The 13,047-nt window shown below is 35.7% G+C and overlaps 1 pseudogene; it reads left to right on the forward strand.

Annotated features, from left to right (window-relative positions):
• Positions 1 to 262: 262 nt before the first annotated feature.
• Positions 263 to 13,047, forward strand: part of LOC113897716 — a 74,314-nt pseudogene continuing 61,529 nt past the window's right edge.

Raw genomic sequence — 13,047 nt, forward strand, 5'->3', positions numbered from 1 at the left:
GACTTTAAATAAAGATAAAATAAAATAAAAAATAAAAGGCTAAGGGCTCTAGTAGAAGTAGGCAACATGAGGAAGAGATGGGGATTCTGACAGAGATATGAATACTATATTAAACAAAAGGCTACTAATGCTTTCAGAAAAAAGTCAATATCATAAACACACAGCTCATTAAGTGAATTTAACAGCAGACTGGAGTCAGAAAAGTATCCTTGAAGAAAGATAAATAGAACACCTCATTAGGTAAGGACCTGGTACCCGTTTCATGAAACAGCAACTGAAAAGGATTCAGCACTCACCAGGGCCTGAAGAAAAGCCTAAGGAAGGAGTTAAGATTGAGAATAATGATATGGTAACTTGAAGCTGGCTGGACTGGATGGTTCTTTGGTGCATTTCAAGATTAAGAGGCATACAGCACTTAGCAAACTAACAAAGCCTGTTGTGAATGACATGGTTTGTCAGTGAGGCAAACTAGATTCCAGACTGCTAGGTAACCAATCGATGAAACAGATGTACCTGCTCATGTACCAGCTGGAAATGAAAGATGAAGGTGCAATTGATGTGTTCTGGCAGCAGACAGGAGATGCCTACTTAAAGGGGACTATCCTGCTGTTGCTGCTGCTAAGTCGCTTCAGTAGTGTCTGACTCTGTGCGACCCCATAGACGGCAGCCCACCAGGCTCCCAGGTCCCTGGGATTCTCCAGGCAAGAATACTGGAGTGGGTTGCCATTTCCTTCTCCAATGCATGAAAGTGAAAAGTGAAAGTGAAGTCGCTCAGTCGTGTCCTACTCTTTGCGACCCCATGGACTGCAGTCTACCAGGCTCCTCCGTCCATGGGATTTTCCAGGCAAGAGTACTGGAGTGGTGTGCCATTGTACTCTAGACAACATTGTTCACAATTAGAAAACCCAAGTTGGTCCTACCACATCCTAACTACTGCAGAATATTTTTCTCTATGCTTTCATTTTCCTCTTCCCCATTCTTTTATTGTACATAGTTACTAGTGTATATACTTAAGCATACTGCACTAAAAAAAAAAAAAAAAAAAGTAAATGGCCAGTGTTATGCTTTGATCAACACCAAATGGGGATGGGATGGGGGAAATACTAGTTCTGTGAAAATACCCACATTTCTCCATTAGTGGCATGTTCATTCAGCTCTTATCTTTATATTCCAGTAAGTTATTTCATACTCACTGTTCAACCAAAAAGGAATAACATAAAAATCCTTATACATTTGGCTCAGTTAGGGAATTTTAATGCTCTTCCTTTATCATTGTAAAATCAAGAATAATATTATACATTTTTTGTATATAGAGCAATCTGCCTTTAAACAGAAGTAAATTAGCCTGAAATAAAAGAATCATAGTTTTCCCTTCATGTTAAGCATCTTGTATTCCCCAACTAGGAATTGAATCCAGGCCCCCCAGCAATGAGAACACAAAGTCCTAACCACTGGACCACCAGGGTATACCTAAGCATCTTGCTGTTTAAATACACTTCTTGCTTAAGATGGAAAAAAAAAAAAATGTCAATAGAAAGTATTCAAACTAAGGCAAAAATAGTGAAAAAAGAGAGAAATGCTTGAGATCTGTGGGACAACATCAAGCCTACCATGAGTGTAGAAAGAGAAGACAGAGAGTAGGGTAGGAAAAAAAAATATTTAAAGAAACACGGCAGAGAATGATTGAAAATGACTGAAAGACATTAATTTACATATCTAAGACACTCAGTGGACTCCAGACAGAGTACTATAAAGCAAAATACACTTAAGTTCTTCATAGTCAAATTACTGAAAATTAAAAAAAAAAAAGCAGCCAGTAACAATAGATACATTACTTGCAATGAAACAACAATATGCATGATGGCTGATTTCCAATTAAAAATAATTGTATAATACATTACTGGACAAAGCAATATTACAAATTCTTAAAAAGTCAACCCAAGAGTTTTATATATAGATCTATCTCTCCTCTACAAAAAAAAAGAGGGAGCAAATAAAGTCATTTCAAAGAACAAAACTTGGGGAATTTGCCTCCAGCAACCCTGTACTATAGGAAATGGTAAAAGTAGTTGTTCAAGCTGAAGAGAAATGATACCAATGGAACCCCAGATCTGTAGGAATGAATAAAGGGTCTGAAAGAGAGTAAACATCTGGGAAAATATAAAACAATTCTCAATCTGTATCTATATTATATATATCTATGTGTATCTTTAAAAGAATATAGAACATTTCAGAGAAAAATAATAACATTTAGAATGCATCCAGGGGTTTTAGCATATGTGGAACTAAAGTACAAGAAATAAAGTGGTTAAAGGGCAGGAAGAAGGCAAAAAGAAAAACAAAACTATACAGTTCAGAGGCATAGCATATTATTTGAAGGTGGGCCACAATGAATCAAGATTCATATTGTAATCTCTAAATATATACGTTCAATAGTCAGTAGCTACATGTCCATATTTAAATTTAGGTAGAAAATAATAACAATATATAAAATTTAAAACTTACATTCTAAATTGCACTAGCCACATTTCAATTATTAAATAGCTACATACGTCTAGAGTCTACCATATTGGGTTGAACAAGTAGAAATTATTTCCATCATTGAAGAAACATATTTTAGACAGTACTGCTGTAGATAAGCCATTAACATACAACACAAACACAGGTATTTGAATATTAAAAATAGGAGTAAAAAATATGAAGAAATCATGAGATTTAAACTTAACTATATAACTAATTATACTAAATGTCAATAAATTAAAAAGTCCATACAAAAGCCAAAGATAAGATTCTAAAAAGAAAGAAAAACATAATCCTATAGATTTTGCATAAAGACAGAGAAGTTGAAAGTAAATGTGTAAAATTTTATAGCATTCAAACACTAAGATTAAGAAATATTTTTAAGGTTAAAATTTGCTGTGTTAAATACGCCATCTAAACACTAAGATTAAGAAAATGGTGACACAGAGCATGGACTTGTGGACACAGCAGGGGAAGGAGAGGGTGGGATGGACTGAGAGCATTGACATATACAGACCACCATGTGTGAAATAGCCAGTGGGCAGTTGCTCTATAGCACAGGAAATTCACCCTGTGCTCTGTGATGACCTAGAAGGAAGCCTGGTGTGCTGCAGTCCATGGGGTCACAAAGAGTCGGACACAACTGAGCGACTGAACAACCCCAGAGGGGTGGGATGGGGGTGGGTGGGAGGGAGGCTCAAGAGGGAGGCGGTGTATGTATACCTGTGGCTGTCTCATGTTGCTGTATGGCAGAAACCAACACAACATTGTAAAACAATCATCCTCCAATTAAAAATAAACAAAAGAAAACAGTAAATGAAAGAAAATTTCATAATTTTAAGGAATTGATTTGTCAGGAAATTGTAACAATTCTAAATGTGTATGCAACCAATAACAGAATTTCAAAATAAATGAAACAAAACCTGACATTAAATGGAGACATAAACCAATCCACATTTGTAGTCAGATATTTCATATACCCATTATCTCATACCTCTATGTATATAATTCTACCCCTAAAACTATACACAGTCTTACATGTGCACATGAATCATTCACCAAAAACAGACTATGTAGAAAATCCTAAAATGTTTGGAATTTAACGACTGATTTGTAAGTAACCCATGGATCAAAGAAGAAATCACAAAGGAAATTATAAAATATTACAAAATGAATTATATTAGAAACATAGTATTTACGTTTCTGTTTGATTCAGCTAGAGCTGCACTAGAAGGACATTTATAGTAGAAAACATGAATGATTTAAATGATCAAAAACTCTACTTTAGAAGCTAGACAAAAAAATTAAGCTCAAAGTAAACAGAAGAAATAATGAAGACAAAAGCAGAAATCAATCAAATATGAAACAACAGATGATCAAAATATCAAAAGTAAAATCATTAAAAAGATTAATAAACAACAAATTTCTAGCAATATTTATGAAGAAAAAAGATGGAAAATTAAAATTACCAACACTAAAAAGGGGGATTTCATTAGAGATTCCACAGAAAATAAAAGAGTAAACAATATCATGTCATTGAATTGTATAAGTTAGATGAGATTTTATCAAGTATTTAAGTAAGGAATAATGCCAGTTCTACATAAATTATCTCATGAAATGAAAGAGGAAGTTACATTATTTAATCAATATAATTTGATACTAAAACTTGGCAAAGATGATATAAAAAATATAAACCAATATCAATTATGATCACAGATACAAAATTCTTAAAGAAAATAGAAACAAATTGAGTATACATACAGATACAGTGATACAGAGTGATGCATCATGAACAGATGTATTTTATCTCAAGTCTGCAAAGGTTGTTCAATATTTTTTCAAAAACCAATTAATATATAATTCACTGTACTAACACAGTAAAGAACAAAAAACATGTATGTAATCATTTAAACTGATGCAGAAAACTATAACTGACAAAATTGAATATACATTCTGAATAAAAACTCAGCGAATTAAGAATAGAAGGAAACCTCAACTTAATAATCTATATCTAAAATAATCCTACAGCTAACATGATCCCTAATTGCAAAATTTTATATGCTTTGTCCATATTCTCCCAAAGAAGATAAGAACATATTCTCATTATTTCTATTTAATATTTCCTGGACTTTCCCTCCTTTGCAATAAAATAGGAAAAATAAATAAAAGCTTGATGATCTACAAAAAGAAGAATTAAAACTGTTATGTACCTAAAAATAATTACATATGTGGCAATCCTCTCAACTACGAAAAGGGAGTAGAGCTACTAATTTCGTGAAATTGCAGGAATCAAAGTCAATAACACAGATCAAAAGTATTTGTATCTACAGCAATGAAAAATTACAAAAGCTAATTTTCAATATCATCAAAAATATTAAATATATAGGGGGAAATCTATTGAAAAATATACAAGATCTTGACAAGGAAACTACAAAACATTGGTGAAAAATTTTAAAGGCCCAGATCAATGGGGAGTCATTCCTATGCACATTGACAGAACTTGGTATCTTAAGGATTTTGTTTCTACCTTAATTGATCTATAGATTTATTATAATATGTGTCAAGTTCCCAACAGGCCATTTTGAAAATAATGGCAAGCTGATTCTAAAAGTTGAGCAAAGAATAAGGATCTAGTGTAGCTAAAACAATCTTTTAAAGAAAGTGAGAGAACCTAATACTTTACTTCAAGATTTAATATAAAGCTACAGTTAACAACACAGAGCAAACATGGACTTAAATATGTAATATATAGATAGATCAATGGAAAAGAACAGAGTCCAGAAATAGACCCATAAAGTCAGCTGATCTTCAGATAAAGCATTCAACGGAGAGCGGGGGGGAAATTAACAAATTTAACAAAATTAACAAATGATGCTGAGACAACTCAACTTTTATACTCCACAAACAAAATATTACTTAGAGATAAATCTTAGACTTAAGCTCATAAAGCACAGAAGAAAAATAAAGAGTAGTTTGTAACCTTGGGAGTAAGCAAAGATGTTTTCAAAAGGGCAACAAATCAGTAACTCTAAAAGAAAAATGTATAAATAGAAATTCATCAAGGTTAAAATTTACATCTCATTAAAAGAAACATTATTAAGAGACTTAATAAGCAAAAAACAGATTGGGAAAACATTTCCATATATTTGACAAAGATACATACATCCAGAATACATAGAAAACTCCTATAAAACAATAATAAAAAGGCAACAAACAGTTACAAAATGGGTAATGATTTGAACAGATACTACATAATGAAGAAATACAAACAACTAATAATTATATGAAAATGTGTTCAAAATGCTCCTCCACCAAATTGTAAAAGACTGTTCATAGGGACTTTTGTACTCATAATTAAACAAACATCCTTCTATAGGAGAATGAATAAACAAAATGTTATTACCATGAAATATAATTGTTCTACATAATATAAAAGGGGAAACTACTGATAAACACAATATCATGAATAAATTTCAAGAACATTGTGAGAAGTCAAAGAAACCAGACACAGAAATATATTGACTTATTTAATTTGTATAATTTCTATGAAAATATAAATATATTGAGGTATGTTCCTTCTATTCCTGCTTTCTGGAGAGTTTTTATCATAAATGGATGTTGAATTTTGTCAAAGGCTTTCTCTGCATCTATTGAGATAATCATATGGTTTTTATTTTTCAATTTGTTAATGTGGTGTATTACATTGATTGATTTGTGGATATTGAAGAATCCTTGCATCCCTGGGATAAAGCCCACTTGGTCATGGTGTATGATCTTTTTAATGTGTTGTTGGATTCTGATTGCTAGAATTTTGTTAAGGATTTTTGCATCTATGTTCATCAGTGACATTGGCCTGTAGTTTTCTTTTTTTGTGGCATCTCTGTCAGGTTTTGGTATTAGGGTGATGGTGGCCTCATAGAATGAGTTTGGAAGTTTACCTTCCTCTGCAATTTTCTGGAAGAGGAACATACCTCAACATAATCAAAGCTATATATGACAAACCCACATCAAACATTATCCTCAATGGTGAAAAATTGAAAGCATTTCCTCTAAAGTCAGGAACAAGACAAGGGTGCCCACTTTCACCATTACTATTCAACATAGTTTTGGAAGTTTTGGCCACAGCAATCAGAGCAGAAAAAGAAATAAAAGGAATCCAGATTGGAAAAGAAGAAGTAAAACTCTCACTATTTGCAGATGACATGATCCTCTACATAGAAAACCCTAAAGATTCCACCAGAAAATTACTAGACCTAATCAATGACTATAGTAAAGTTGCAGGATATAAAATCAACACACAGAAATCCCTTGCATTCCTATACACTAATAATGAGAAAACAGAAAGAGAAATTAAGGAAACAATTCCATTCACCATTGCAACAGAAAGAATAAAATACTTAGGAATATATCTACCTAAAGAAACTAAAGACCTATATATAGAAAACTATAAAACACTGGTGAAAGAAATCAAAGAGGACACTAATAGATGGAGAAATATACCATGTTCATGGATTGGAAGAATCAATATAGTGAAAATGAGTATACTACCCAAAGCAATTTATAGATTCAATGCAATCCCTATCAAGCTACCGACAGTATTCTTCACAGAGCTAGAACAAATAATTTCACAATTTGTATGGAAATACAAAAAACCTCGAATAGCCAAAGCAATCTTGAGAAAGAAGAATGGAACTGGAGGAATCAACCTACCTGACTTCAGGCTTTACTACAAAGCCACAGTCATCAAGACAGTATGGTACTGGCACAAAGACAGAAATATAGATCAATGGAACAAAATAGAAAGCCCAGAGATAAATCCACGCACATATGGACACCTTATCTTTGACAAAGGAGGCAAGAATATACAATGGATTAAAGACAATCTCTTTAACAAGTGGTGCTGGGAAATCTGGTCAACCACTTGTAAAAGAATGAAACTAGAACACTTTCTAACACCATACACAAAAATAAACTCAAAATGGATTAAAGATCTCAATGTAAGACCAGAAACTATGAAACTCCTAGAGGAGAACATAGGCAAAACACTCTCTGACATACATCACAGCAGGATCCTCTATGACCCACCTCCCAGAATATTGGAAATAAAAGCAAAAATAAACAAATGGGACCTAATTAACCTTAAAAGCTTCTGCACATCAAAGGAAACTATTAGCAAGGTGAAAAGACAGCCTTCAGAATGGGAGAAAATAATAGCAAATGAAGCAACTGACAAACAACTAATCTCAAAAATATACAAGCAACTCCTACAGCTCAACTCCAGAAAAATAAATGACCCAATCAAAAAATGGGCCAAAGAACTAAATAGACATTTCTCCAAAGAAGACATACAGATGGCTAACAAACACATGAAAAGATGCTCAACATCACTCATTATCAGAGAAATGCAAATCAAAACCACTATGAGGTACCATTTCACACCAGTCAGAATGGCTGCGATCCAAAAGTCTACAAATAATAAATGCTAGAGAGGGTGTGGAGAAAAGGGAACCCTCTTACACTGTTGGTGGGAATGCAAACTAGTACAGCCACTATGGAGAACAGTGTGGAGATTCCTTAAAAAACTGGAAATAGACCTGCCTTATGATCCAGCAATCCCACTGCTGGGCATACACACTGAGGAAACCAGAAGGGAAAGAGACACGTGTACCCCAATGTTCATCACAGCACTGTTTATAATAGCCAGGACATGGAAGCAACCTAGATGTCCATCAGCAGATGAATGGATAAGAAAGCAGTGGTACATATACACAATGGAGTATTACTCAGCCATTAAAAAGAATACATTTGAATCAGTTCTAATGAGGTGGATGAAACTGGAGCCTATTAACAGAGTGAAGTAAGCCAGAAGGAAAAACACCAGTATAGTATACTAACGCATATATATGGAATTTAGAAAGATGGTAACAATAACCCTGTGTACGAGACAGCAAAAGAGACACTGATGTATAGAACAGTCTTATGGACTCTGTGGGAGAGGGAGAGGGTGGGAAGATTTGGGAGAATGGCATTGAAACATGTAAAATATCATGTATGAAATGAGATGCCAGTCCAGGTTCGATGCACGAAACTGGATGCTTGGGGCTAGAGCACTGGGACGACCCAGAGGGATGGTATGGGGAGGGAGGAGGGAGGAGGGTTCAGGATGGGGAACGCAGGTATACCTGTGGCGGATTCATTTTGATATTTGGCAAAACTAATACAATTATGTAAAGTTTAAAAATAAAATTTAAAAAAATTGAAAAAAAAAGAAAATATAAATATAATCTATGGAAACAGACATTAGAAAGTAGTCACTTGTGTGGGTGTGTAGAATGAATGGGAGGTTGGCCATCAAATAGCATGAGGAAATTTTCTAGGATAGTGTAAATGAAATGATAAAGAGAAAGAATAAGTGAGCCACAGACTAGGAAAAAGTTTTCATAATATGCATTACTGACAAAGCACTCATATATAAAATAGTGTCCATCTGGTCCATTCAGAATAGATGCTCACAGTGTAGTCTGTTCACGGTTATATTGGAGAAGGAAATGGCAACCCACTCCAGTATTCTTGCTTGGAGAATCCCAGGGATAGGGGAGCCTGGTGGGCTGCCGTCTGTGGGGTCACACACAGTTGGACACGACTGATGCGTCTTAGCAGCAGCAGCAGCACAGTTATGCATATATAAAATTGCTAAGATTCATCAAACTGAATGCTTAAGTTCATATTACTGTATGTAAATTACATCTCAAAATATATATATTGACCACCTACCAAGTGCCAGATTCTGAGCAACTCACTGGAGACATAGTAATGAATAAGATTCTGCTCTTATAAAACTAGAATATACAATAAGTAGCCTTTTTTAGGTTATTCAAGGACTTAGAACTCAACTACATCCTTCTCTTTATTGTCAACATAAGCAACTATTTTTTTTCTCAATACATAATATACTGAAAATGTGCTACATAAAGAAATCAGGAGTTCGGAGTTTTACTTACATTTCTATCACTGGCTAGCTTTATGACTCTGGGCTGCCTTTTTATCACTAAATATCCTGATCTGCAAAGCAAGTGTTAAGAGTCCAATATCCTTTTAAGTCCTAGATCCTTACTGACTCTTATTTTTGTTCAGTTCAGTTCAGTTCAGTTCAGTCGGTCAGTCGTGTCCAACTCTTTGTGACCCCATGAATCGCAGCACGCCAGGCCTCCCTGTCCATCACCAACTCCAGGAGTTCACTCAAACTCATGTCCATTGAGTCAGTGATGCCATCCAGCCATCTCATCCTCTGTCATCCCCTTCTCCTCCTACCCCCAATCCCTCCCAGCATCAGAGTCTTTTCCAATGAGTCAACTCTTTGCATGAGGTGGCCAAGTATTGGAGTTTCAGCTTCAGCATCAGTCCTTTCAATGAACACCCAGGACTGATCTCCTTCACAATGGACTTGTTGGATCTCCTTGCAGTGCAAGGGACTCTCAAGAGTCTTCTCCAACACCACAGTTCAAAAGCATCAATTCTTTGGCACTCAGCTTTCTTCACAGTCCAACTCTCATATTGATACATGACCACTGGAAAAACCATAGCCTTGACTAGACGGACCGTTGTTGCCAAAGTAATGTCTCTGCTTTTCAATATGCTATCTAGGTTGGTCATAACTTTCCTTCCAAGGAGTAATGATGATATCATCTATTTACCACGAAGCTACAAATGTGAAGGGGAAACTGTTCATTCTGGAGGGAGACAGTCCCAATTTGTTGACCACAATATGGTAACTCTTATTACTTGCTATTCTATGGCACTCCCACTGAGCCAGTTCTTGTGAGTTAAATCAAGGAGTCTGGAATTACTGAGATCTTGGAGAAACTGAGTTCTGATTAGTCCTGACTTTATTCAAACTCTAATTGCCTTTTTTAAAAATCAGATTTTTCAATTATGTTAATTTTGAAAAAGAGGGACCAACCCAGAACTCAAATCTTCAAATAAAATACCCCAGTTGTAGAAAATCTTTTCAGTTTGCCAGGGCTTGAAAGTTGTTTTGTTTTGTTTTCCTAAGTGAATTAGTTAAGACTCAGAGATGGGAGGGAATCTAAAATCCATATGTTCATAAAACATTCTCTCTTGTACACATTTAGAGAACATTCAAGAATAAATTGCTCTTTTATGAGGTCTGCAGAGAAACATAATATATAACTTGCTTTTGCTGTGATTTTTTGAATTTAACCTTTCTCTAAAACTGCTTAAACACTTTTTGATTAGAGACAATAAACCTCAATATTGCCAAAACTTTACACAAAGATCACTTTCCACATCCAGTGCTGCTCACTTCCTCCTGGAATCTGCAACCTCTTCTTCCATGTCCACCCAATGTCTTTTCTTTCTTCCTGTGTGCAGTCTCAGCTTACTCCTATCAATCCTTTTCTCCATCCTCTTACACAAATAACCCCTGAACCTTCTACATCATTCTTAACACCTCTTTCCAATAATCTTAAGTCATTCATTTAACTTATTCCACAAAAAGTGACTGAAGAACAAATAATGTATGCAAGGTGCCGCCTGGGTCCAAGGATACATGGGTGAAGAAAGTCCCACCATCCTGGAGCTTATAATCTAAGAGATACTAAGAAAGAATTGTACATGTGGTTGTTCTTCTTTATTAAGTCCTCTTGCAACCATTTAATTTGGTCGTGCGTGTGTGCTTAGATTTACTTCTCAGTGGCCCCTGAGTCAAGGTATCAAAGTACAAGTTTCTGCCTAAACTGCCAACTGTCACTACAAACCTCCAATTGACATATTTCTTGCTTAAGAAATAATTTCTCAACATTCTAAAAATATATCTTCCCAAGATCTCTCTAAGTAGCCAAAAGAAAAACACTGGTGACAAAGGAAAGACAAGTATAGTCGCTATTTTATTCCTTCTGAGACTCTCTGCTTCTAACATTTTGCCTTTTGCCTTTCACTCTGCCACTTATACATTCACTTACTGATTCATTGATTTACTTAAAAATATGTATTTAGTGCTTACTATGAGCCAGGGACTGTGGTGGATAAGTAATCCTTAATCTATGTCAGGGAGGAGCTCAGAATCAAAATTACTATGTCAACTTATCTTGGTACAACAAATGATAACTGCCTTTGCCAATCAAAGAAGTGGAGTTTTCTCACTCTGTTCAAACACGTGTTATAAAAAGAAAGAATGTTTAAAGCTGAAAGTGCTGCACTCAATATGCCAGCAAATTTGGAAAACTCAGCAGTGGCCACAGGACTGGAAATGGACAGTTTTCATTTCAATCCCAAAGAAAGGCAATGCCAAAGAATACTCAAACTACTGCACAACTGCACTCATCTTACATGCTAGTAAAGTAATGCTCAAAATTCTCCAAGTCAGGCTTCAGCAATACGTGAACCATGAGCTTCCAGATGTTTAGCTAGCTTTAGAAAAGGCAGAGGAACCAGAGATCAAATTGTCAACATTTGCTAGATCATTGAAAAAGTAAGAAAGTTCAGAAAAACATCTATCTCTGCTTGATTGACTATGCCAAAGCCTTTGACTGTGTGGATCACAATAAACTGTGGGAAAATTCTGAAAGAGATGGGAATACCAGACCACCTGATCTGCCTCTTGAGAAATGTGTATGCAGGTCAGGAAGCAACAGTTAGAACTGGACATGGAACAACAGATTGGTTCCAGTTAGGAAAAGGAGTATGTCAAGGCTGTATATTGTCACCCTGCTTATTTAACTTATATGCAGAGTGCATCATGAGAAAGGCTGGGCTGGAAGAAACACAAGCTGGAATAAATATTGCTGGGAGAAATATCAGTAACCTCAGATATGCAGATGACACCACCCTTATGGCATAAAGTGAAGAGGAACTAAAAAGCCTGTTGATGAAAGTGAAAGAGGATTGTGAAAAAGTTGGCTTAAAGCTCAGCATTCATAAAACGAAGATCACGGTATCTGGTCCCATCACTTCATGGCAAATAGATGGGGAAACAGTGGAAACAGTGTCAGACTTTATTTTTGGGGGCTCCAAAATCACTGCAGATGGTGACTGCAGCCATGAAATCAAAAGACACTTACTCCTTGGAAGGAAAGTTACGACCAACCTAGATAGCATATTCAAAAGCAGAGACATTACTTTGCCAACAAAGGTCCATCTAGTCGAGGCTATAGTTTTTCCAGTGGTCATGTATGGATGTAAGAGTTGGACTGTGAAGAAAGCTGAGAGCTGAAGAATTGATGCTTTTGAATTGTGGTGTTGGAGAAGACTCTTGAGAGTCCCTTGGACTGCAAAGGAGATCCAACCAGTCCATCCTAAAGGAGACCAGTCCTGGGCATTCATTGAAAGGACTGATGCTGAGGCTGAAACTCCAATACTTTGGCCACCTCATGCGAAGAGCTGACCCATTGGAAAAGACCCTGATGCTGGGAGGGATTGGGGGCAGGAGGAGAAGGGGACGACAGAGGATGAGATGGTTGGATGGCATCACCAACTTGATGCACATGAATTTGGGTGAACTTCAGGAGT

The sequence above is a fragment of the Bos indicus x Bos taurus genome, chromosome 1 (assembly GCF_003369695.1).
Source record: "Bos indicus x Bos taurus breed Angus x Brahman F1 hybrid chromosome 1, Bos_hybrid_MaternalHap_v2.0, whole genome shotgun sequence".
Lineage (NCBI taxonomy): Eukaryota > Metazoa > Chordata > Mammalia > Artiodactyla > Bovidae > Bos > Bos indicus x Bos taurus.